At 46.2% G+C, this 24,365-nt stretch overlaps 6 non-coding genes across 6 annotated transcripts; all 6 read left to right on the top strand.

Moving 5' to 3' along the window:
• Window positions 1–1,231: 1,231 nt before the first annotated feature.
• TRNAW-CCA (transfer RNA tryptophan (anticodon CCA)) lies at window positions 1,232–1,303 on the top strand. Its single transcript has one exon. It is a non-coding gene; the product is annotated as a tRNA-Trp (tRNA).
• Window positions 1,304–3,094: 1,791 nt separating this feature from the next.
• Window positions 3,095–3,168, top strand: TRNAN-GUU (transfer RNA asparagine (anticodon GUU)). The gene has a single exon. It is a non-coding gene; the product is annotated as a tRNA-Asn (tRNA).
• A 2,175-nt stretch (window positions 3,169–5,343) lies between these two features.
• TRNAN-GUU (transfer RNA asparagine (anticodon GUU)) lies at window positions 5,344–5,417 on the top strand. Its single transcript has one exon. It is a non-coding gene; the product is annotated as a tRNA-Asn (tRNA).
• A 313-nt stretch (window positions 5,418–5,730) lies between these two features.
• TRNAW-CCA (transfer RNA tryptophan (anticodon CCA)) lies at window positions 5,731–5,802 on the top strand. The gene has a single exon. It is a non-coding gene; the product is annotated as a tRNA-Trp (tRNA).
• Window positions 5,803–7,592: 1,790 nt separating this feature from the next.
• TRNAN-GUU (transfer RNA asparagine (anticodon GUU)) lies at window positions 7,593–7,666 on the top strand. Its single transcript has one exon. It is a non-coding gene; the product is annotated as a tRNA-Asn (tRNA).
• A 308-nt stretch (window positions 7,667–7,974) lies between these two features.
• On the top strand, window positions 7,975–8,046 carry TRNAW-CCA (transfer RNA tryptophan (anticodon CCA)). The gene has a single exon. It is a non-coding gene; the product is annotated as a tRNA-Trp (tRNA).
• The last annotated feature ends 16,319 nt before the right edge of the window (window positions 8,047–24,365 follow it).

Raw genomic sequence — 24,365 nt, 5'->3', positions numbered from 1 at the left:
ATTGGTAACTTTTCAGTAGCAGTACAGTGCAGTATATAGCATTCCTGTTGCGCACAGCATCTAGATCCAAAAATTGCTTACTCTACCCCAGAAATTAGAATTCACCCAGTCAAACAGAGGGATCTATAAAGAGCATGGCAAGTAGTTAACATAAGCTACTTCCCCCAAGTTCTCTTGGTGCACTCTGCTGCCCTCTTTTAACAGAAGAATGCAACTGCAGGTCTTGCTTCTCAGAAAGGTACCTACGTATAGAAACCTTGGTGCACTCTTGCTAAATCTGCTGGAATGTGTCTTCTATTGTGCCCAAGGTGGTTGTGTATTTGGGGACTCAGGGAAGCAAAGGAGCAGTCTAATGCACTGCAGTGCTAAGAGAGGCATGCCTTTTTCAGAAAAAAGTTCAGGTTTTCTGCCAATCAGAAAAAAATAGCAATGCAATCAGGCCAAAGGCAGAACACACATGCCAGTGAGTCTCTGTGGCGCAATTGGTTAGCGTGTTCGGCTGTTAACCGAAAAGACGCTGCTGTTTTTGGCACAAAGACACAGAGTGTTCCACTCAGTAAACCTGAGTCATTTCTCCCGTGTTCTCTGGGTTCAGCCTACTGTCCCCTTTTAACACAAGTGCACAACTGTGGCTTTCTCCTCATAGCAAGTTATGCCTACACAGAGGACATTTGGTGCACTGTTGATGGGCTCTGTCCTCTACTAAATCCCCTGTGTTTGTGGATTACGGGGGGTAGGGAAGTGCTTGATACCCTGATTTGCTGTGGGAAATAGAGCTATTTTAGAAATATTTTCAGGTTGCCTGGGAAGCATAAGCAAACAGCACACCAATCAGGCCCCAGTGTAAGCACTGCATGAGTCTCTGTGGCGCAATCGGTTAGCGCGTTAAGGTTGGTGGTTCAAGCCCACCCAGGGACGATGCATTTTGGCTCAAAAATTCAGCATGACCAACAATGAACTTCTGTTTACCTCTCGCAGGTCTCGTCTACTGACGTCCAAAAAATCCAATAAACTGCAAGCAATTCTTCTCGCTTGCTTTAGTTTTTCAAAACTTGCCATTCAATTCATAAACATCAAGACTTCATGGGAAGGGTTTGGCTGCAGCGTGTACTGATGCACAGAAGGAAGCTATCCTAGCAAGTCTACTTAAAGAAGCAATGAGGCTCTGCAGGTCCATGTACGTCTCCTACCTTTATTCTGTCATCAGACACACCAGGTGGATTGCCACAAGGACCTCGTGGCGCAATGGTAGCGCGTCTGACTCCAGATCAGAAGGTTGCGTGTTCAAATCACGTCGGGGTCATATTTGCTTTTTCCCACTCTGAAATACAAAATTGCTCTTCAGTAATTCGTTATTTCAACCTGACTGCATCTTTGTGCTCTGGGCCTAGTTGTTCTGGCGTTTCGAATGTAAGCTTTGCAGCAGGGAAGTATCATATTGACAGACACCCATGAATGACATGGTCAACCTTTAAAGCAGGCCAATCTCTATGTTTTACTGGATGCAGCAGAAGTATTTCCTCTTTACCATCTCTTCAAGTGGGCCTGACTGATGTGCTGTTTTGTGCACGCTACGTGGGCTTTGTAAAGCATACCTCTGCCATTTGCATGGCCTCCTAGCGCTGTCAATATTTTCGTGTAATCGCTGAATGCTGCACTGTCCTGGGAACTCTAGGTGTGACTAAAGGATATATACTGGGGCCCCGAAAGGGGGTCGGCAGTCTAGTGGCAATGCCCATCACTTTGCAGTTTGGGTTTGTGAGTTCAGGTACCGGTCTGGTGTTGGAAACCTGTAAGCGCCCTCCCAATCAACTGTCGGTCCTGGATTGTGAGGATTTCCCCTTATACTGGTCTCAGTAGACACATTTCCATTTTACTTTTTCACTCTCGCATTGCCTATTTCTCTCTCTCTCATAGAAACATTATAGACAAGAGAGACATTGTCAGCGAGAGGGCTTCACAGCACCTTCCCCCATTTCCCTAAGTGCATTGCAAGGGGCTCTGGGAGGCGTGCACATTTGTCTGAAACACAAAGATCCACTGGCAATAAAAAGGGTAGGTCCCTAGTTTGCATTTCTTAGAATTTGAGGTGACACTCAGAGTTGTCTCGGGCGTGACTGTACCTTTCATAGGAGATGTGCTAATCCCCAAACCCTCTTCCTTTGTCCCAGTAATCTGTCTTAGTGTCTCTAGCAAGTTGTTTTCTGAAACAAAGCTTACCTGAACATCCTGTAAAATTGGTAACTTTTCAGTAGCAGTACAGTGCAGTATATAGCATTCCTGTTGCGCACAGCATCTAGATCCAAAAATTGCTTACTCTACCCCAGAAATTAGAATTCACCCAGTCAAACAGAGGGATCTATAAAGAGCATGGCAAGTAGTTAACATAAGCTACTTCCCCCAAGTTCTCTTGGTGCACTCTGCTGCCCTCTTTTAACAGAAGAATGCAACTGCAGGTCTTGCTTCTCAGCAAGGTACCTACATATAGAATCCTTGGTGCACTCTTGCTAAATCTGCTGGAATGTATCTTCTATTGTGCCCAAGGTGGTTGTGTATTTGGGGACTCAGGGAAGCAAGGGAGCAGTCTAATGCACTGCAGTGCTAAGAGAGGCATGCCTTTTTCAGAAACAAGTTCAGGTTTTCTGCCAATCAGAAAAAAATAGCAATGCAATCAGGCCAAAGGCAGAACACACATGCCAGTGAGTCTCTGTGGCGCAATTGGTTAGCGTGTTCGGCTGTTAACCGAAAAGACGCTGCTGTTTTTGGCACAAAGACACAGAGTGTTCCACTCAGTAAACCTGAGTCATTTCTCCCGTGTTCTCTGGGTTCAGCCTACTGTCCCCTTTTAACACAAGTGCGCAACTGTGGCTTTCTCCTCATAGCAAGTTATGCCTATACAGAGGACATTTGGTGCACTGTTAATGGGCTCTGTCCTCTACTAAATCCCCTGTGTTTGTGGATTAGGGGAGGTAGGGAAGTGCTTGATACCCTGATTTGCTGTGGGAAAAAGAGCTATTTTAGAAATATTTTCAGGTTGCCTGGGAAGCATAAGCAAACAGCACACCAATCAGGCCCCTGTGTAAGAACTGCATGAGTCTCTGTGGCGCAATCGGTTAGCGCGTTCGGCTGTTAACCGAAAGGTTGGTGGTTCAAGCCCACCCAGGGACGATGCATTTTGGCTCAAAAATTCAGCGTGACCAACTATGAACTTCTGTTTACCTCTCGCAGGTCTCGTCTGCTGACATCCAAAAAATCCAATAAACTGCAAGCAATTCTTCTCGCTTACTTTAGTTTTTCAAAACTTGCCATTCAATTCATAAACATCAAGACTTCATGGGAAGGGTTTGGCTGCAGCGTGTACTGATGCACAGAAGGAAGCTATCCTAGCCAGTCTACTTAATGAAGCAATGAGGCTCTGCAGGTGCATGTACGTCTCCTACCTTTATTCTGTCATCAGACAACCCAGGTGGATTGCCACAAGGACGTCGTGGCGCAATGGTAGCGCGTCTGACTCCAGATCAGAAGTTTTCGTGTTCAAATCACGTCGGGGTCATATTTGCTTTTCCCACTCTGAAATATAAAATTGCTCTTCAGTATCTCGTTATTTCAACCTGACTGCATCTTTGTGCTCTGGGCCTAGTTGTTCTGGCGTTTCGAATGTAAACTTTGCAGCAGGGAAGTATCATATTGACAGACACCCATCAAGGACATGGTCAACCTTTAAAGCAGGCCAATCTCTATGTTTTACTGGATGCAGCAGAAGTATTTCCTCTTTACCATCTCTTCAAGTGGGCCTGACTGATGTGCTGTTTTGTGCACGCTACGTGGGCTTTGTAAAGCATACCTCTGCCATTTGCATGGCCTCCTAGCGCTGTCAATATTTTCGTGTAATCGCTGAATGCTGCACTGTCCTGGGAACTCTAGGTGAGACTAAACGATATATGCTGGGGCCCCGAAAGGGGGTCGGCAGTCTAGTGGCAATGCCCATCACTTTGCAGTTTGGGTTTGTGAGTTCAGGTACCGGTCTGGTGTCAGAAAACTGTAAGCGCCCTCCCAATCAACTGTCGGTCCTGGATTGTGAGGATTTCCCCTTATACTGGTCTCAGTAGACACATTTCCATTTTACTTTTTCACTCTCGCATTGCCTATTTCTCTCTCTCTCATAGATACATTATAGACAAGAGAGACATTGTCAGCGAGAGGGCTTCACAGCACCTTCCCCCCTTTCCCTAAGTGCATTGCAAGGGGCTCTGGGAGGCGTGCACATTAGTCTGAAACACAAAGATCCACTGGCAATAAAAAGCGTAGGACCCCAATTCGCATTTCTTAGAATTTGAGGAGGCACTCAGAGTTGTCTCGGGCGTGACTGTACCTTTCATAGGAGATGTGCTAATCCCCAAACCCTCTTCCTTTGTCCCAGTAATCTGTCCTAGGGCCTCTAGCAAGTTGTTTTCTGAAACAAAGCTTACCTGAACATCCTGTAAAATTGGTAACTTTTCAGTAGCAGTACAGTGCAGTATATAGCATTCCTGTTGCGCACAGCATCTAGATCCAAAAATTGCTTACTCTACCCCAGAAATTAGAATTCACTCAGTCAAACAGAGGGATCTATAAAGAGCATGGCAAGTAGTTAACATAAGCTACTTCCCCCAAGTTCTCTTGGTGCACTCTGCTGCCCTCTTTTAACAGAAGAATGCAACTGCAGGTCTTGCTTCTCAGCAAGGTACCTACATATAGAAACCTTGGTGCACTCTTGCTAAATCTGCTGGAATGTGTCTTCTATTGTGCCCAAGGTGGTTGTGTATTTGGGGACTCAGGGAAGCAAGGGAGCAGTCTAATGCAGTGCAGTGCTAAGAGAGGCATGCCTTTTTCAGAAAAAAGTTCAGGTTTTCTGCCAATCAGAAAAAAATAGCAATGCAATCAGGCCAAAGGCAGAGCACACATGCCAGTGAGTCTCTGTGGCGCAATTGGTTAGCGCGTTCGGCTGTTAACCGAAAAGACGCTGCTGTTTTTGGCACAAAGACACAGAGTGTTCCACTCAGTAAACCTGAGTCATTTCTCCCGTGTTCTCTGGGTTCAGCCTACTGTCCCCTTTTAACACAAGTGCGCAACTGTGGCTTTCTCCTCATAGCAAGTTATGCCTACACAGAGGACATTTGGTGCACTGTTGATGGGCTCTGTCCTCTACTAAATCCCCTGTGTTTGTGGATTAGGGGAGGTAGGGAAGTGCTTGATACCCTGATTTGCTGTGGGAAATAGAGCTATTTTAGAAATATTTTCAGGTTGCCTGGGAAGCATAAGCAAACAGCACACCAATCAGGCCCCAGTGTAAGCACTGCGTGAGTCTCTGTGGCGCAATCGGTTAGCGCGTTCGGCTGTTAACCGAAAGATTGGTGGATCAAGCCCACCCAGGGACGATGCATTTTGGCTCAAAAATTCAGCATGACCAACTATGAACTTCTGTTTACCTCTCGCAGGTCTCGTCTGCTGACGTCCAAAAAATCCAATAAACTGCAAGCAATTCTTCTCGCTTGCTTTAGTTTTTCAAAACTTGCCATTCAATTCATAAACATCAAGACTTCATGGGAAGGGTTTGGCTGCAGCGTGTACTGATGCACAGAAGGAAGCTATCCTAGCCAGTCTACTTAAAGAAGCAATGAGGCTCTGCAGGTGCATGTACGTCTCCTACCTTTATTCTGTCATCAGACACACCAGGTGGATTGCCACAAGGACCTCGTGGCGCAATGGTAGCGCGTCTGACTCCAGATCAGAAGGTTGCGTGTTCAAATCACGTCGGGGTCATATTTGCTTTTCCCACTCTGAAATACAAAATTGCTCTTCAGTATCTCGTTATTTCAACCTGACTGCATCTTTGTGCTCTGGGCCTAGTTGTTCTGGCGTTTCGAATGTAAGCTTTGCAGCAGGGAAGTATCATATTGACAGACACCCATGAAGGACATGGTCAACCTCTAAAGCAGGCCAATCTCTATGTTTTACTGGATGCAGCAGAAGTATTTCCTCTTTACCATCTCTTCAAGTGGGCCTGACTGATGTGCTGTTTTGTGTACGCTACGTGGGCTTTGTAAAGCATACCTCTGCCATTTGCATGGCCTCCTAGCGCTGTCAATATTTTCGTGTAATCGCTGAATGCTGCACTGTCCTGGGAACTCTAGGTGTGACTAAACGATATATGCTGGGGCCCCGAAAGGGGGTCGGCAGTCTAATGGCAATGCCCATCACTTTGCAGTTTGGGTTTGTGAGTTCAGGTACCGGTCTGGTGTCAGAAAACTGTAAGCGCCCTCCCAATCAACTGTCGGTCCTGGATTGTGAGGATTTCCCCTTATACTGGTCTCAGTAGACACATTTCCATTTTACTTTTTCACTCTCGCATTGCCTATTTCTCTCTCTCTCATAGGTACATTATAGACAAGAGAGACATTGTCAGCGAGAGGGCTTCACAGCACCTTCCCATATTTCCCTAAGTGCATTGCAAGGGGCTCTGGGAGGCGTGCACATTAGTCTGAAACACAAAGATCCACTGGCAATAAAAAGCGTAGGACCCCAATTCGCATTTCTTAGAATTTGAGGAGGCACTCAGAGTTGTCTCGGGCGTGACTGTACCTTTCATAGGAGATGTGCTAATCCCCAAACCCTCTTCCTTTGTCCCAGTAATCTGTCCTAGGGCCTCTAGCAAGTTGTTTTCTGAAACAAAGCTTACCTGAACATCCTGTAAAATTGGTAACTTTTCAGTAGCAGTACAGTGCAGTATATAGCATTCCTGTTGCGCACAGCATCTAGATCCAAAAATTGCTTACTCTACCCCAGAAATTAGAATTCACTCAGTCAAACAGAGGGATCTATAAAGAGCATGGCAAGTAGTTAACATAAGCTACTTCCCCCAAGTTCTCTTGGTGCACTCTGCTGCCCTCTTTTAACAGAAGAATGCAACTGCAGCTCTTGCTTCTCAGCAAGGTACCTACATATAGAAACCTTGGTGCACTCTTGCTAAATCTGCTGGAATGTGTCTTCTATTGTGCCCAAGGTGGTTGTGTATTTGGGGACTCAGGGAAGCAAGGGAGCAGTCTAATGCAGTGCAGTGCTAAGAGAGGCATGCCTTTTTCAGAAAAAAGTTCAGGTTTTCTGCCAATCAGAAAGAAATAGCAATGCAATCAGGCCAAAGGCAGAGCACACATGCCAGTGAGTCTCTGTGGCGCAATTGGTTAGCGCGTTCGGCTGTTAACCGAAAAGACGCTGCTGTTTTTGGCACAAAGACACAGAGTGTTCCACTCAGTAAACCTGAGTCATTTCTCCCATGTTCTCTGGGTTCAGCCTACTGTCCCCTTTTAACACAAGCGCGAAACTGTGGCTTTCTCCTCATAGCAAGTTATGCCTACACAGAGGACATTTGGTGCACTGTTGATGGGCTCTGTCCTCTACTAAATCCCCTGTGTTTGTGGATTAGGGGAGGTAGGGAAGTGCTTGATACCCTGATTTGCTGTGGGAAATAGAGCTATTTTAGAAATATTTTCAGGTTGCCTGGGAAGCATAAGCAAACAGCACACCAATCAGGCCCCAGTGTAAGCAATGCATGAGTCTCTGTGGCGCAATCGGTTAGCGCGTTCGGCTGTTAACCGAAAGATTGGTGGTTCAAGCCCACCCAGGGACGATGCATTTTGGCTCAAAAATTCAGCATGACCAACTATGAACTTCTGTTTACCTCTCGCAGGTCTCGTCTGCTGACGTCCAAAAAATCCAATAAACTGCAAGCAGTTCTTCTCGCTTGCTTTAGTTTTTCAAAACTTGCCATTCAATTCATAAACATCAAGACTTCATGGGAAGGGTTTGGCTGCAGCGTGTACTGATGCACAGAAGGAAGTTATCCTAGCCAGTCTACTTAAAGAAGCAATGAGGCTCTGCAGGTGCATGTACCTACCTTTATTCTGTCATCAGACACACAAGATGGATTGCCACAAGGACCTCGTGGCGCAATGGTAGCGCGTCTGACTCCAGATCAGAATGTTGCGTGTTCAAATCACGTCGGGGTCATATTTGCTTTTCCCACTCTGAAATACAAAATTGCTCTTCAGTATCTCGTTATTTCAACCTGACTGCATCTTTGTGCTCTGGGCCTAGTTGTTCTGGCGTTTCGAATGTAAGCTTTGCAGCAGGGAAGTATCATATTGACAGACACCCATGAAGGACATGGTCAACCTTTAAAGCAGGCCAATCTCTATGTTTTACTGGATGCAGCAGAAGTATTTCCTCTTTACCATCTCTTCAAGTGGGCCTGACTGATGTGCTGTTTTGTGCACGCTACGTGGGCTTTGTAAAGCATACCTCTGCCATTTGCATGGCCTCCTAGCGCTGTCAATATTTTCGTGTAATCGCTGAATGCTGCACTGTCCTGGGAACTCTAGGTGTGACTAAAGGATATATGCTGGGGCCCCGAAAGGGGGTCGGCAGTCTAGTGGCAATGCCCATCACTTTGCAGTTTGGGTTTGTGAGTTCAGGGACCGGTCTGGTGTCGGAAACTTGTAAGCGCCCTCCCAATCAACTGTCGGTCCTGGATTGTGAGGATTTCCCCTTATACTGGTCTCAGTAGACACATTTCCATTTTACTTTTTCACTCTCGCATTGCCTATTTCTCTCTCTCTCATAGATACATTATAGACAAGAGAGACATTGTCAGCGAGAGGGCTTCACAGCACCTTCCCCCATTTCCCTAAGTGCATTGCAAGGGGCTCTGGGAGGCGTGCACATTTGTCTGAAACACAAAGATCCACTGGCAATAAAAAGCGTAGGTCCATAGTTTGCATTTCTTAGAATTTGAGGTGACACTCAGAGTTGTCTCGGGCGTGACTGTACCTTTCATAGTGCTAATCCCCAAACCCTCTTCCTTTGTCCCAGTAATCTGTCTTAGTGCCTCTAGCAAGTTGTTTTCTGAAAAAAAGCTTACCTGAACATCCTGTAAAATTGGTAACTTTTCAGTAGCAGTACAGTGCAGTATATAGCATTCCTGTTGCGCACAGCATCTAGATCCATAAATTGCTTACTCTACCCCAGAAATTAGAATTCACCCAGTCAAACAGAGGGATCTATAAAGAGCATGGCAAGTAGTTAACATAAGCTACTTCCCCTAAGTTCTCTTGGTGCACTCTGCTGCCCTCTTTTAACAGAAGAATGCAACTGCAGGTCTTGCTTCTCAGCAAGGTACCTACATATAGAATCCTTGGTGCACTCTTGCTAAATCTGCTGGAATGTGTCTTCTATTGTGCCCAAGGTGGTTGTGTATTTAGGGACTCAGGGAAGCAAGGGAGCAGTCTAATGCACTGCAGTGCTAAGAGAGGCATGCCTTTTTCAGAAAAAAGTTCAGGTTTTCTGCCAATCAGAAAAGAATAGCAATGCAATCAGGCCAAAGGCAGAACACACATGCCAGTGAGTCTCTGTGGCGCAATTGGTTAGCGCGTTCGGCTGTTAACCGAAAAGACGCTGCTGTTTTTGGCACAAAGACACAGAGTGTTCCACTCAGTAAACCTGAGTCATTTCTCCCGTGTTCTCTGGGTTCTGTAAGAGGATTCAATTCAACACTACAGCTAAGTCAACGCCTAGTCTATAATACTGAATGAAAACCCTTATTGATATATCTTTATGTCCAGTTCATGCGTTCTGGATGACTACCCCTATATAACACCCCTCTCTTGGAATCCTCCTGACCCCACTGAGCCAAGAAGTAGTTCTGTTTTGCAAGTTAAAAGGTTTATTTGATAATTTAAACAATAGATATAGATATCACGCTTTATAGTAAATTAATAATTGAATATCACACTTAATCTGATATGATAAATATTAACAACGGAGAATCTGGCACCAACACGCTTCTCTATAATCAATAAGGAGTTGACATGAAATGGATAAGGTAGCACACAGGTGAATAGGAACAAAAGAAGAAGGTGGTACAGAATGCTTTATGTAAGCTCAGGTGGATGCAATATTCAATGAATGCAGTACAGAAAATACTCAATATGATTTCAACCAAACAATGTAATCACTTTTCTCTGGCTATTCACTCCCCCCCTCTTTATGCAATGCAAGGAAATGGGAGGAAAGCACACAGTTCTCAGAAATGCAATCAATGTAATTCAGTTCAATCCCCCCCAAGCACGCTTAAAGAAAACAGATAGGAGTTTTGAAAACACAGGCCCAAATGCTTTTATATGTGCTAGCAATGGATGAGAAATATGCTGGAAATGCTTTTAATTCCCTTTCAGAGGTTCAGGGTGAGTGGTATCTAGTTAATATTAGTCCAGGCTCACTCTTGCAATGATTCAGGAATGATTAGCAGGTTAAACGAATTTCTGGCAAATGGAAGGCAAGCAGCAGCAGATTTTTTTACACGTGGAGAAATGTGCAAATCGCGGTAAAATTCGCGAATGCGCCGAGCGCTATTACAGAGGAACTACAAGGACTATCACTATCGTTTTGGGGTCCTAAGAAAGCCTAGGATCTCAGCTTCCAGATGAAAGTTACTGCAAGTCTCTAAGACAAACGGTCGCGGAGATATGAGCGATTTAGTAAAGGTCGTTTTTGGTTTTGCAAATTTTAAACGCAGCACTTTTTCAGTTTTAAAAATGATGGCAGGATAACACAATTGCTAAGCTGCAGTTCTACTTAGATTAAAAATGGATTGAATTATATGATTTTAACTAAGAGATTGGTTCTGCACAGTTTTCTAGGTACTCACACTATATTCTTGAGTGAAATGGACCTCGCCACGGATCTGGTCAGGTTTTAGACTCGCCTCTGGTCTCTGCACTTCACAGTGATCTGGGTCAGCTCTCTCTGGTTCTGAAGATTGAGGGATTTAAAGTCTGGATCTTTCTGCACAGCTTTCTCTGGAGATTGATGGAGGTAAAGTATGGATTTTCCCGGCAGAGCTTCCAGCTGCAAATGGATTTGAAGGTCCCTATCTGTCCTGTCTCTCTGCTTTTATGTGTTTTTAAAATGGGTGTGTGTGAGCATCACTGACCCTACCTCTCTCTCAGCTTCTAATTGGTCAAACTTCCATTTCTCACTTGATTGGGGAAGGAACTGTGAGTCAGAGCGATGTCATTTTATGGCTTGCAGAGAGGACACTCCCCAGTCAAATTGCACACATTCTATATATGATAACAAAAGACATATTTGCACAGGTAAACATTGGTTTAAAATTACATGCACACATCACATATCACAGGAGATATACCCTGTCCAAACTTTGCTCTTCCTGGGGGCTTGCATTCAGAAATGGCAATATTTTGCACTTTTTAACTGGTTTGCAATACCGTACATTACCCCAAATTTACACACATGTGCGCAAGGAGTATGGACATTAGTTGATGAAGTGTCAGATTTTTCACATGCACACATTTTGAGTAATATCCTCTTTTCCGCTAAAACCCCCCTGAACATGCCACCGGTTCGAAAAACCTCTTAAAATGTGGGCAGAAAAATCACAAGAATTATGGTATCATTGATAAAATTTTCACATGTCCGCTCTATGAGTTATTCATCTTTTTAGAGTTATGTTCTGGCCCCAAAGGGGTGTGGTTTTCCTCCAGCACAAGGTTGAATTTCTGGTTTTTCCAGTTCTGCCAAGCCAGCTTGCTCTCACAGGCAGTGCCCCTCCCCTTTGCTTCAGGAGGAAGCTACTTTACGACCTCTGTAATAAACCATCTGCCTGGGTGAAGGGGGTTGCATTGTTCAGAGCTCCTGTGTTCTGTGGGGCTCCCCTTAATTCAATTATCAGGGAGATGGCATATCCTTAGTGTGGCCAGCAAAAGGCAGATAGGCCTGGGAACACAGCTGTGACTCAAGTTTCACTCCTGATGGGGGTAGTTGCCAGGCAGAATTCAGTTCCTTAAGCCAAGTTTCAGATAAAATGTCACTTTTTGTTCCCCAGTTAAGTCAAGACATTTTTTTACATATGCAGCTAGAATGCTGATTCTAAGTTCAAAACTATGACATTTAAACAATTGCAACCTATGTGACACTCAAAGTAGGTCACTCATTTCTCTTAAACCTTGAGATTTTTAATGTCTTTCAGTCCAAATTTACTTAAACTGCTGAAATCCCCAGCTCAGCCAGTCTTGTTATAAACCTTCAAGTCACTTCAGAATATAACTTTACATTGTATCCACCTCTCAGTAAGTCTTTCTTTGGCATGTTTTGGGTTCATTTATTCAGTTTTGCAAAAAGTAAAATCTGGTGTTGTTTTAAAACGCCGGCTTTTGGATAGTGGTGAGTACTGGTACTGCACCCCTTTTTGGGATTTAAGAAAACGAATTCTCCACAGTTATGGGTTTGCTTTTGGCAATCAGCATTGCCACTCCCAATGGTTTCCGACTACTGTGTGGGTAGTCCCATGGTGGTTTTAGGCAGTTTCTTTCTGTGCCCATAACATCGGCAAAAATGAGTGGCAGCCTATTCTTCATGCATTTCCCTGTGCATTTTCTGGGAAGCTCTGGCCATCATGATGTTTTCATGTCAGTACTGCACAGTTTTGAGGTAGGGCTCGGATGCATGGGTAAATACATCCCAAAAGCCCCCCTTCTTGCGGTGGCCATCTGATCCTTCACTGGTGGGACACGCAAGATCTGGGATGTAGTTCTCATCTTCTTCCGGTAGATGGCACAGTTCAGCATCTTTTCCTCCATCCGGTACTGATCGATCGGTTCTCCTCGCCGGTCCTGATGGGAATATTGGGCGGTACCCCGGGCCCATTGCGTCTCTGCTCGCGGTCTCCGGATCGTCCTCCTTGGTCCGTCTCAAGGTTTTCTTTCTCCTAGGACGACAAAGGAAGAGCGGCAATACCTATTCATAGACATTTTTCCACCACTGTTGAGATAGTGGGGCAGCATATGCATTTCATCATAACAAAACATTACATTCTTATTTTGGAAAAAAAAAACGGTATAACTAAGAGACAGTTTCATGCAAATCACAATATTTTAGAGACTAGATGTGGTCTGTTTTATGGTTGGAACTGAATTAGTCTGAGACAATACCCGCTAGGATTCCAGAGGATTCCTCCAGTTGTTGCAGAGTGTGCCTGGGATGGCAACATTTCAACTGGTTTATGTGGACCCACTTGTCTTCCCCCGCTGCCAAAGGACCTTTGGGGATGTGGATTTTGTAGGCCACAGGGGAGATCTTGTCGATGATCTCAAAGGGTCCCTTCCATGTAGGCAAAAATTTGCGCTGCTTGGCCTGGTTCCTTTGGAAGTTGTATAGATAGACCCGGTCTCCCACCTGATATTCCTTCCTGGAAGCTTTCAGGTCATAATGGGTCTTCATGCTATCAGCCGATCTTTCTAGATTCCGCTGAGCGTAAGCAAAAGCATGTTGGAGGTGTTTCCTTAAATTCTCCACATACTCATGAGTAGTGGAGGCATTTATCAGTGTCTGCTCTTGGGTCCTATAGAGCAAATGCTGAGGAAGCACCATCTTGCGTCCAGTCATCAACTCAAATGGTGACATTTTGGTTGCAGATGAAGGGGTAGATCTGATGGCCATTAGGACCAGAGGTAATCGGATATCCCAACTTGGCCCAGAATCTGCCACAAACTTCTTTAATATGCTCACAATTGTCCGGTTATATCTCTCTACGGCCCCAGAAGAAGCTGGCCGATAAGCAATATGCAACTTCCTTTTGACCCCCAGTATCTCCCACATCTTTGTCATTACTTCACTGGTGAAGTGGCTACCTCTGTCTGACTCAATCCTTTGAGGTAGACCAAAACGGGAAAAGATGTGGTTAATCATCAAGGCAGCTGCAGTTTCTGCCTTGCAATTTGGGGCTGGGAGACATTCCACCCACTTGGTAAACAAGCATGTCACAGTCAACATGTACTTATTCCCCCTAGCAGAGCGAATCACGGGGCCTACAAAGTCGATTTGTAAATCTGACCATGGCAGTGTCATTCCCCTCTTTTGGAGAGGCGCACGGTGCGTGAGGGATGATGGCTGAAATTGTGCACACACAAGACACCCCTTCAAGTATTGGTCGAGGTCCTGCCCCATGTGTGGCCAGTATGCAACCTCTCTTAAGATTTCCAATGTTGTGTGAAACCCCCTATGACCGGCGGTGGCCGCATCATGGGCGTGACTTAACATCAGGCTTCGGAATGAGGTAGGAACCACCCACTGATCGTGGCCAGCTTTGGATTTCCTTACCAGCAAACCGTCTTGGATTTGGAACATTTTTGGACATTTCATCAACACTCTTAGGTCCTCTTTCCCAATGTAATCGGTATCCGTCAGGGGAAAGTTCTCAGGGTCCTCAAGGTGCTGGTAAAATTTACCAATTATTGGATCCCCCTTCTGAGCGGTAATCAAATCAGCATCAGGGGTCTCCTTACTCCATTGTACAATTGAAAGGTCGTTGTGAGCATTCGTCTGGGACCTAGTGATAGCAGTGACCTGGATTTCCCCCAACAGGGACTCAATCTCAATTAGATCCCCTTGGATGGCCCCGGTTTTGGCCAGCTGATCAGCTAAGTCATTTCCAGTTTTGTCTGGTCCCTCTACTTTGGAATGACCCTTGATCTTTTTCCAATAGATGGTCATCTCATTCGAGGTGACCAGATCATCAATGTTTTGGATCAACTTCCCATGTTTCAAGGGTTTGTTGTTAGCACATAACATGCCTCTGGTTTTCCAATTAACCAGGTGCTCCACGAACCCGTTCCGTACATAATCCGAATCTGTGATTATGACCAGTTCGTGGAGTTGATGCTGGACAGCAGTGAGGATGGCCTGATGCACAGCCATCAATTCTGCCACCTGACTACTTCGGGGACCAATTTTGTATCCAGCGGAGGGTTCTGGGGACTCATTCACCCATGCATTCCCTACGCCGGCCACCAGTTCTTTCTCCCCGTCGTTGTCAACATGGTAAGAGCATCCATCCACATAGACAGTGGGCATTCCCTCACACTTGTCTTCTTCAAAGACTTTGTGGGGGGAATTAAGGTATGCCTCCATGTTGTCCTTTATTTTTAGACCTTCGTCCTCGAGACAGTTTTCTCTGGCACAATCATGCAAGTCAGCCAGACCTTGCGCGAGGGGACTCTTCTTGTTTTGGCCATATCGGACCTCCACAGGAAAGCCTTGCATTGACAGAATCCAGGAAGTAATTCGGGAATTACTCACATTTCCGGCCCGGATTCTGTCACTTTGGAGATATTGCAGAGGCTGGTGTGGAGTCTCCACTATGATGTGTTCCCCCTGGATAAACGGGCGGTAATTCTTCAATGCCCACACCGTTGCCAGGAGTGCCTTCTCACAATCGTTGAATTTTTCCTCCACAGAGGATAAAGTTTTGCTCGCATAGGAGATTACTTTATTGACCTTGTCATGCTTATGGTATAATACTGCCGTCAGGCACGTATTAGAGAACCCTGTCTCCAGGAAGAACTCCTTGTTTCTGACAGGGTAAGCTAGGCAGGGCGCTTGTGAGAGGCTTCTTTTGAGTTGTCTTACTGCCTCGGCTTGTTCTGGACCCCATTCCCACTTGACCCCCCCCCTTCAGGAGATTAATCAGGGGTCTGGTGATCTCTGCGTAGCCCTCAATGAACTTTCTGCTGTAATTAGTCAGTCCAAGGAGGCTCCTTAGTTCCCGCAGAGTTGTGGGGTCTTTCAGTTTTTGGAGGGCTTCCACTTTCTTTTCCTGGGGACAGAGACCCTGAGGAGTAATCTCATGCCCCAAGAAATGAACACGGGTTCTACACCACTGTGCTTTCTGAAAGGAAAGTTTTGCTCCGGCGGCCCTCAACTGCGTCAGAACATAACGGATCTCCGCTATGTGTTCCTCCACAGATGAACTTTTGATGAGGACATCATCTACATAAGCCAGGTTACCCCTCGCACCCAGGTCGGGCATGGCCTTGTGTAGAAAAATGTTGAACTCATTACCGGAGTTGAGGTATCCGAAAGGAGTCCGGGTCCATGTGTACTGCTGGCCCCCAAAGGTAAAAGCCAGTTTGTATTGGTCCTCCCTACTGACAGGCACAGTCCAGTATCCATTGGTCAGGTCTATTGCAGTGAATACCTGTGACCCCTGAATCTGGGCCAGCCCTTGGTCAATGTAGGGAAGAGGCCATCGGGAAGTGTGGACCCGTTTGTTGAGCTCCCTGAGGTCGGCGCAGAGTCTCCACTGGCCGTTTGGCTTCAATATTCCCAGCACCGGATTATTGAAGGTGCTGTGAACTGGACGGATTATTCCCCGGGACTCAAGGTTCTTAATTATTTCAGTAAGGGACTCCATTGATGTGAGAGGCAAGCGATATTTCTTCACAAACACAGGAGTCATGCCAGGGTCCGTGGGGATGGTGGTTGTGTGGATGTCAGTGCGACCACAGTCATATGAGTCTACCGCAAAGAGATCTTGGAAATCCAAGAAAACTTGTTTCAACTTTTGCTTTTGTTCCAGAGTCACACAGGCATCAGCTAGGTTGACTCTCTCTTCCACCATCTGCCTGAAGCCTGGAAAGACTTCTGGTTTGGCTATCTCCGCGGCCTCCTCCAACTGGGTGGAGAAGTCCCTGGTCAGAGTGCTGATTTGGACTGGAGGCTTCAAGTGGGAAAGGCAGCCCTCATGGACCTGGAAAATCACCTCATCCCTCCTGAAGTCACAAGTCACATCTTCCTTACCATAGGGGCAGGAAGTGTACACCAGGAAGTCCCCCCCATGCCGGGTAAAAATCCTGTCTGGTGTTGTATTGTCATCACTGTCACTGTCAAAGCAGTCCTTGGGGATTGGCCCTAGCAGTTCATTTCCAAGATCAATGGAGAAATGTCGGTCATCAACCGCCATTCCAATAATGGTGCCTGCGGCTAGAGTAATACTCTTTAAGTCGCTGTTATCCACCTCTATTGGAATGGTGTCATGTTCTATGTTGACTAATGGAGTTGGGTTTACCCCTAACCCTTGCTGTTGGAGAGAAGCGTTTAGATGTATGTAAGCATCAGGGTTTTGCAAATGTTGTCCTCTTTTAACTTTCACTTCCAGGGAGAATTGTCGGGTCCTTTCTGGGATGGTGACTTCCTCTTTGATCTGAATTTCAACTGCATAAGGTAGCAATTGAGCTGACCTAAATGCTTTTTCTGGATCATCAAAGCCCATGGGATTATCCGCTAATCGGGACCAAGCTTTGAAGTTTATTAGGTCCAAACTAATGGCAAAGCGATTGAGAATGTCACTGCCTAAGTAAAAGGCGGCAGGGACGTCTCGCACGACCCAACAATTGTGGACTATGCTCTTGTTGCCAATGGAGATTTTGAGCATACACCTGCTTGGCAGGAGATGTTTGGAATTAGGCGCTTCCAGGTCCATTTCCCATTTGTCTATCAGTTTGAATGTGGGAATGGCTGGATCTTTTGGGAGTTGGCGGAACATGGCTTCGCTGATGAAGCTCTTACCGTTGTTCACACACACTCGAGCGAGAACCGAGTCCTTCCCATCATTTAACTGGACAGGGATGAACAACTGCTCTCCAATTTGCTGAATATCAGCCAGGCTCTGAGCTGATTTCACATCTTTCTGGACTATAGAAGTGGGAGTTTCTGATTGTGGATTAGTATAGAATCTCAGAGTGTTTCCTTCCAGCGTGGAGTACCACTTTAGACTGGAAGGAAGGTTGATTTTCAGAAATAGAGAGGACCCCCCATCACCAGTCTGTTGTCCTACTGCTATTACTGTCACGTCTGGAATTTGGCTATTCTGGAAGTGAAATTCTACTTGGTCAGGTTTTTGTTCAACCATGTGGCAGGTGCCGTTTAAACTAACATGGTGGACACTCTGTTTTAATTTTATTGGTCGGCTAGTCTGGGTCCAGAGGACCTTGTTTACGCAATCTATTAGGGGTGACAACCTTCTCAGGAGGTCATTCCCTAGTAAACAAGGGGTGCCCTCTGGGGTCACTACTATGACCGGGTGTTTCAACTTATGTCGCCCAATTTTTATGTCCAAATCTGCCGTCCCCTCAACGGGAATTTCCTTCCCGTCGAAGTTCTGGAGTTGTCCAGGAAGAGAGGTGAGAGGAATTCGGTAATTCTCTCCCCTTCCTGCATTCAGTTCGTCAAAGGCCCTTCTGGACAGAAGGGTAGCTTGAGATCCAGTGTCCACCAGTGCCAAGATTGTACCCTGCCCCTGTACTTGTACCGGGGCATAATATCTTCCCTCCTTCTCCTCAAGGGGGCACAGATAATGTACATTTTTGGACAACTGGTGGGCTAATTTTCTGGTTTTGGACATCGCTAGCGAAGAGATTTGGGCAGAATTCTGTGGAGAGTCTTGGGAATCTGAAAGAAAAATTTGGCAACTGGAGATCAGAGCCATTGTGGGTTCCCCTGGCTCCGGATCTGGGCCGCCCCCCCCTTTTTGGAGGCAGTCACCAGGATGGGTTTGAACCAGGGGATTTTCTTGCGGTTGGTTCTGGGATGAGATGGTGGGCGGCGGTAGCTCAGTCTCCACATCTCCCCAGTCTGGATTTGCATCCCTAGGGACCCATTTTTCTTTGGGAGGAGTTCCCCCCTCTCTGAAGGAGAAGATCCTTTTCCCAGGATCCTCTGAGGATCCCTCTCCCTCAAATTGGAATATCTGTACCTCCTCCTCAAACAGAGTCTGTTTGGGTCTTTTGTTTCTCCTACCCCCCCTCTGCTCCTTAGGAGGCAGACTTTCAGGGGCAAGAGATTTTGTTTCCGGTTCCTGGGTTTCCAGGGGCTGTTTACAAGTGAGGAAGGAAGCTTCCTCCAAGGCTTTACACCCCCCTTCCCCTTGTGCCTCCTCCCTGGGAACCGGTGAGTTATCGGGGTGCTGCCCCCGTCATTGTTCTGGAGCACCAGGTCCAGAGTTGGGTGCGTTCTGCGCCGGCATGCTGATCTGAGGGTTCTGCTGAGCCCTCAGTATGTGACCCATATCCCGCGCCATGTTTTGAACCTGGCGCTCTAACTGGGAAACCCGCTCAGGCTGATACGGGGCCCTGTTTTCTCCCCTGGGCTGATCCCGGGAAGGGTAGCTATCCCTTCTTTGGTAGTACCCCTGGTTGGGAAGATTTGGGTACCCCTCCACCCTTGGCCTCCCCTCTCCCGGATTCAGTGGTCTGGGCTCAGGGAATTGGGGAAAGAAGGATGGATGGTTTTGGGGCTGAAAGTCGGGTGGATATCTGGGGAAAAAGTTCTGCCCAGAGTTTGGTAAATTTCTGCCCTCCTGTGGGAAGTTTGGAGGGAAGTTCCCTGGGTTTGGTGCTTGGCTGGATCCCCCCCCTTGGGCTGGAGGAGTCCACACATAACCCAGGATGGGTCGATTTCCCTTGTAACGGGGACTTACATAATCAGGAGAGCGAGGGACCCCATTTGTGGGGCTGCCTCCTTGGCTCCCTGTCTGTGACTGACCCGAGGACCTCCTGGGCCTAGCATTATTAGGTGCAGGTAGGTTTTTAGGCCCCCCCATCTCCAAATCCAAAACGGGGGTGACCTTTACCTCTGCAACCTTGGCAGCAGCAGGGGTGCTGTTGGCTTTGGGGTTTTTCTGGGCATTACTTTTGCTATCTATCGGTTTCTGCACCTCATAGATCCGGGTAGCCTGTTCAATGACCCAGTCTAAAGATCTTTTCTCGTGAAAATCCCTCACGAGCTGGGTCATGATATATTTGGGCAAGGCATGGAAAAACGTATTAATAGATTCTCTGCTATCCGTGCGCACCCTTCTTGTGGTCTGTGCAAAAGCACGCTTTAACTCCTGCACAAATTCTTGTGAGGCCTGATCCTCCCCACATTGCAAATTGTAGGCTGCCTTGCGAGCCTCTTGAGGATTTCTGTGAACAGAAAAATGTTTCAAGATGGCCGCCTTATAGGCGGACCATCTTAAATGATTTTGGTCCTCCAGCCCCGCAAAGAAACTGGAGTATTCCGGGGAGAAGGTCCACTTTACATATTGAATACAGCTTTGGCTGTCCTTCAAATGGAAAGTCTCCATCATTTGTTCAAACAACTCTAAGTGCTCCCAAACAGAATACTTAGCGTTCTTATGGTAAGGCGTGATGACGCTCCTGATCGCCTTAATCTGCTTTAAGGGGTCCTTAAGCAAGGCCCTTTTTGCCTTATTGGCCTTTTTGGTTCGGGTAACCCTTGTCCATTCGTCCTCGGACTCAGAGGCACTGCTCCCAGAGGTTCCCGTCTGTTCTTCCAGGTTTTCCCGGATTCTGCGAGCCTGGGAACGGCTGGCAGAATGTGGGGACCTGGTCTCCTGTGTCCTGAGCAGTTCAGAGGAGTCTTCAGATTCCTCCTTGCTGCCAGGATTTGATGGGTACCCCCTCCACTGACCTAACTGGGCAGAGGTTTTCAGGATGCCCTTAATGGGCCTACTCTCCTGGGGTTCCCCATTGAACTGTACTGTACTTGGGTGCCCATACCCGGATGCCCACCCCTCCATTCCTGAGTGGTACTGGCCTATGAGCCCCATACTCTTAGCTGGATAGTAATCTGCCATCCCTGTGGCCCTGTGCTCATGTGCGCCAGGGGACATGGGGGTGGTAGAGTCCAGGGACTGTGGGAGATGAAGGCCCCTGATGTTAGGGCTCCTGCGGTTATGGTCAGGAGTCTCTCTTTCCCAGCGGACCTCATCTCTATCCGCCCCTGCTCCCTGTTGCAATGCAAGAGCCTGCATTTGTGCTTTCAGTTCCTCAGTCAAGGCCTTACTAGACTCTATCAGTCTCTCCTGCATCGCTACCTGTTGTTGGAGCCTATCATTGTGTTGACAGAGGGCCTCATTTTCCCACTGTGCTTCCTGGTTGGTCCTGGAGAACTGGGCCAGTCTTTGCTGCAGGAGGTTTACCTCCTGAGTCCCATCCCTACCGGCCTGCTCCTTTCTTGCCAGAGCATCTTCCACCCTTCTGGTGCGCTCTACCAAGTTCTGGTTTTCTTTTTGGAGGTCACCCAGCCCCTGGAGGGCCAGGTGATTTTCTTCAATTTCCTTTTTTAAGTGGCAGACTTTCTGGCCTAAAGTGTCTCTTTCCTGACTGAGAGCCTGCATCTGTGCTGCCAGGTCGTCCCTCTGCCTTTGAAGGGCACCAGCTTTCCGGCGCTCTTCATCAAACTCTGCCTGGGTATCCAGGTCTTTCAGAATCAGTTTATTGCTTTCTGCCTTTTCCCTATCTAGGTGGCCTTGCAGGTTGACTACCTGCTCAGCACATACCCTGTTGAAGTCCAGTTGTTGCTCCAGCTTTTTCTGGCTTTGCAGTAGGGAGTCCAAACCTTCTTGGTGTTCCTTCTGCAAGGCCAGAAATCTGGTATCCTGTTCTGACTTTTCCTTTTGCAGCACATCCATATCCTCCTTTATTTTAGTGATGTACTGCCTGGTCTCATTTTCTGACTCCTGGCTCCTGTGCAGCCTTTGCTCAGAAGAGTCCAGATCAGATTGGGCCTTCTCTAACGCCATCTGTTGTCTTTTTGCCAGATCATGGCCTTCAGCACATTTATTCTGTATGGCTCCCATATATAAATATAAATATGCCGCTATCCTAACAATCTTGTCGTGTTCATCTTTGGCCTTAGGAGCCATATATAGTTCACTCAGGGCCACATGTAATGGACCCTGATCTCTCCATAGTCTGACCCTGTTTCAGTGACCTGTTGCGTGATGGCCTGCAACCAGGCATCCTGGCCCTGCTCAGCCCATTCACCTCTCACAAATAGTTTATATAAGAAGTGCTCTCTGGCTATTTTCATATCTACCAAGGTCGTCATTCTAGAGATTGGTCTCTGTCCTGACTTACAGAAGTTAGTATTTTATTTTTGCAGAACAGAACTTTTCTTGGAGTGTCCCTTTTGAGGAGTGCTTTACAGCGTAACACAGCGTGGTGATCCGACCGGATATGTGTATCTGGTCAGCTGGCACGCTGTATTAATCTGCACAAATGGTAAATCTAACCCAAACGTCCGGCCCGAGCCCCCAATTTGTAAGAGGATTCAATTCAACACTACAGCTAAGTCAACGCCTAGTCTATAATACTGAATGAAAACCCTTATTGATATATCTTTATGTCCAGTTCATGCGTTCTGGATGACTACCCCTATATAACACCCCTCTCTTGGAATCCTCCTGACCCCACTGAGCCAAGAAGTAGTTCTGTTTTGCAAGTTAAAAGGTTTATTTGATAATTTAAACAATAGATATAGATATCACGCTTTATAGTAAATTAATAATTGAATATCACACTTAATCTGATATGATAAATATTAACAACGGAGAATCTGGCACCAACACGCTTCTCTATAATCAATAAGGAGTTGACATGAAATGGATAAGGTAGCACACAGGTGAATAGGAACAAAAGAAGAAGGTGGTACAGAATGCTTTATGTAAGCTCAGGTGGATGCAATATTCAATGAATGCAGTACAGAAAATACTCAATATGATTTCAACCAAACAATGTAATCACTTTTCTCTGGCTATTCACTCCCCCCCTCTTTATGCAATGCAAGGAAATGGGAGGAAAGCACACAGTTCTCAGAAATGCAATCAATGTAATTCAGTTCAATCCCCCCCAAGCACGCTTAAAGAAAACAGATAGGAGTTTTGAAAACACAGGCCCAAATGCTTTTATATGTGCTAGCAATGGATGAGAAATATGCTGGAAATGCTTTTAATTCCCTTTCAGAGGTTCAGGGTGAGTGGTATCTAGTTAATATTAGTCCAGGCTCACTCTTGCAATGATTCAGGAATGATTAGCAGGTTAAACGAATTTCTGGCAAATGGAAGGCAAGCAGCAGCAGATTTTTTTACACGTGGAGAAATGTGCAAATCGCGGTAAAATTCGCGAATGCGCCGAGCGCTATTACAGAGGAACTACAAGGACTATCACTATCGTTTTGGGGTCCTAAGAAAGCCTAGGATCTCAGCTTCCAGATGAAAGTTACTGCAAGTCTCTAAGACAAACGGTCGCGGAGATATGAGCGATTTAGTAAAGGTCGTTTTTGGTTTTGCAAATTTTAAACGCAGCACTTTTTCAGTTTTAAAAATGATGGCAGGATAACACAATTGCTAAGCTGCAGTTCTACTTAGATTAAAAATGGATTGTATTATATGATTTTAACTAAGAGATTGGTTCTGCACAGTTTTCTAGGTACTCACACTATATTCTTGAGTGAAATGGACCTCGCCACGGATCTGGTCAGGTTTTAGACTCGCCTCTGGTCTCTGCACTTCACAGTGATCTGGGTCAGCTCTCTCTGGTTCTGAAGATTGAGGGATTTAAAGTCTGGATCTTTCTGCACAGCTTTCTCTGGAGATTGATGGAGGTAAAGTATGGATTTTCCCGGCAGAGCTTCCAGCTGCAAATGGATTTGAAGGTCCCTATCTGTCCTGTCTCTCTGCTTTTATGTGTTTTTAAAATGGGTGTGTGTGAACATCACTGACCCTACCTCTCTCTCAGCTTCTAATTGGTCAAACTTCCATTTCTCACTTGATTGGGGAAGGAACTGTGAGTCAGAGCGATGTCATTTTATGGCTTGCAGAGAGGACACTCCCCAGTCAAATTGCACACATTCTATATATGATAACAAAAGACATATTTGCACAGGTAAACATTGGTTTAAAATTACATGCACACATCACATATCACAGGAGATATACTCTGTCCAAACTTTGCTCTTCCTGGGGGCTTGCATTCAGAAATGGCAATATTTTGCACTTTTTAACTGGTTTGCAATACCGTACATTACCCCAAATTTACACACATGTGCGCAAGGAGTATGGACATTAGTTGATGAAGTGTCAGATTTTTCACATGCACACATTTTGAGTAATATCCTCTTTTCCGCTAAAACCCCCCTGAACATGCCACTGGTTCGAAAAACCTCTTAAAATGTGGGCAGAAAAATCACAAGAATTATGGTATCATTGATAAAATTTTCACATGTCCGCTCTATGAGTTATTCATCTTTTTAGAGTTATGTTCTGGCCCCAAAGGGGTGTGGTTTTCCTCCAGCACAAGGTTGAATTTCTGGTTTTTCCAGTTCTGCCAAGCCAGCTTGCTCTCACAGGCAGTGCCCCTCCCCTTTGCTTCAGGAGGAAGCTACTTTACGACCTCTGTAATAAACCATCTGCCTGGGTGAAGGGGGTTGCATTGTTCAGAGCTCCTGTGTTCTGTGGGGCTCCCCTTAATTCAATTATCAGGGAGATGGCATATCCTTAGTGTGGCCAGCAAAAGGCAGATAGGCCTGGGAACACAGCTGTGACTCAAGTTTCACTCCTGATGGGGGTAGTTGCCAGGCAGAATTCAGTTCCTTAAGCCAAGTTTCAGATAAAATGTCACTTTTTGTTCCCC

Source organism: Ambystoma mexicanum, chromosome 11 (assembly GCF_040938575.1).
Source record: "Ambystoma mexicanum isolate Mex_15411 chromosome 11, UKY_AmexF1_1, whole genome shotgun sequence".
NCBI lineage: Eukaryota > Metazoa > Chordata > Amphibia > Caudata > Ambystomatidae > Ambystoma > Ambystoma mexicanum.
This window is presented reverse-complemented; position numbering and strand designations above follow the sequence as displayed.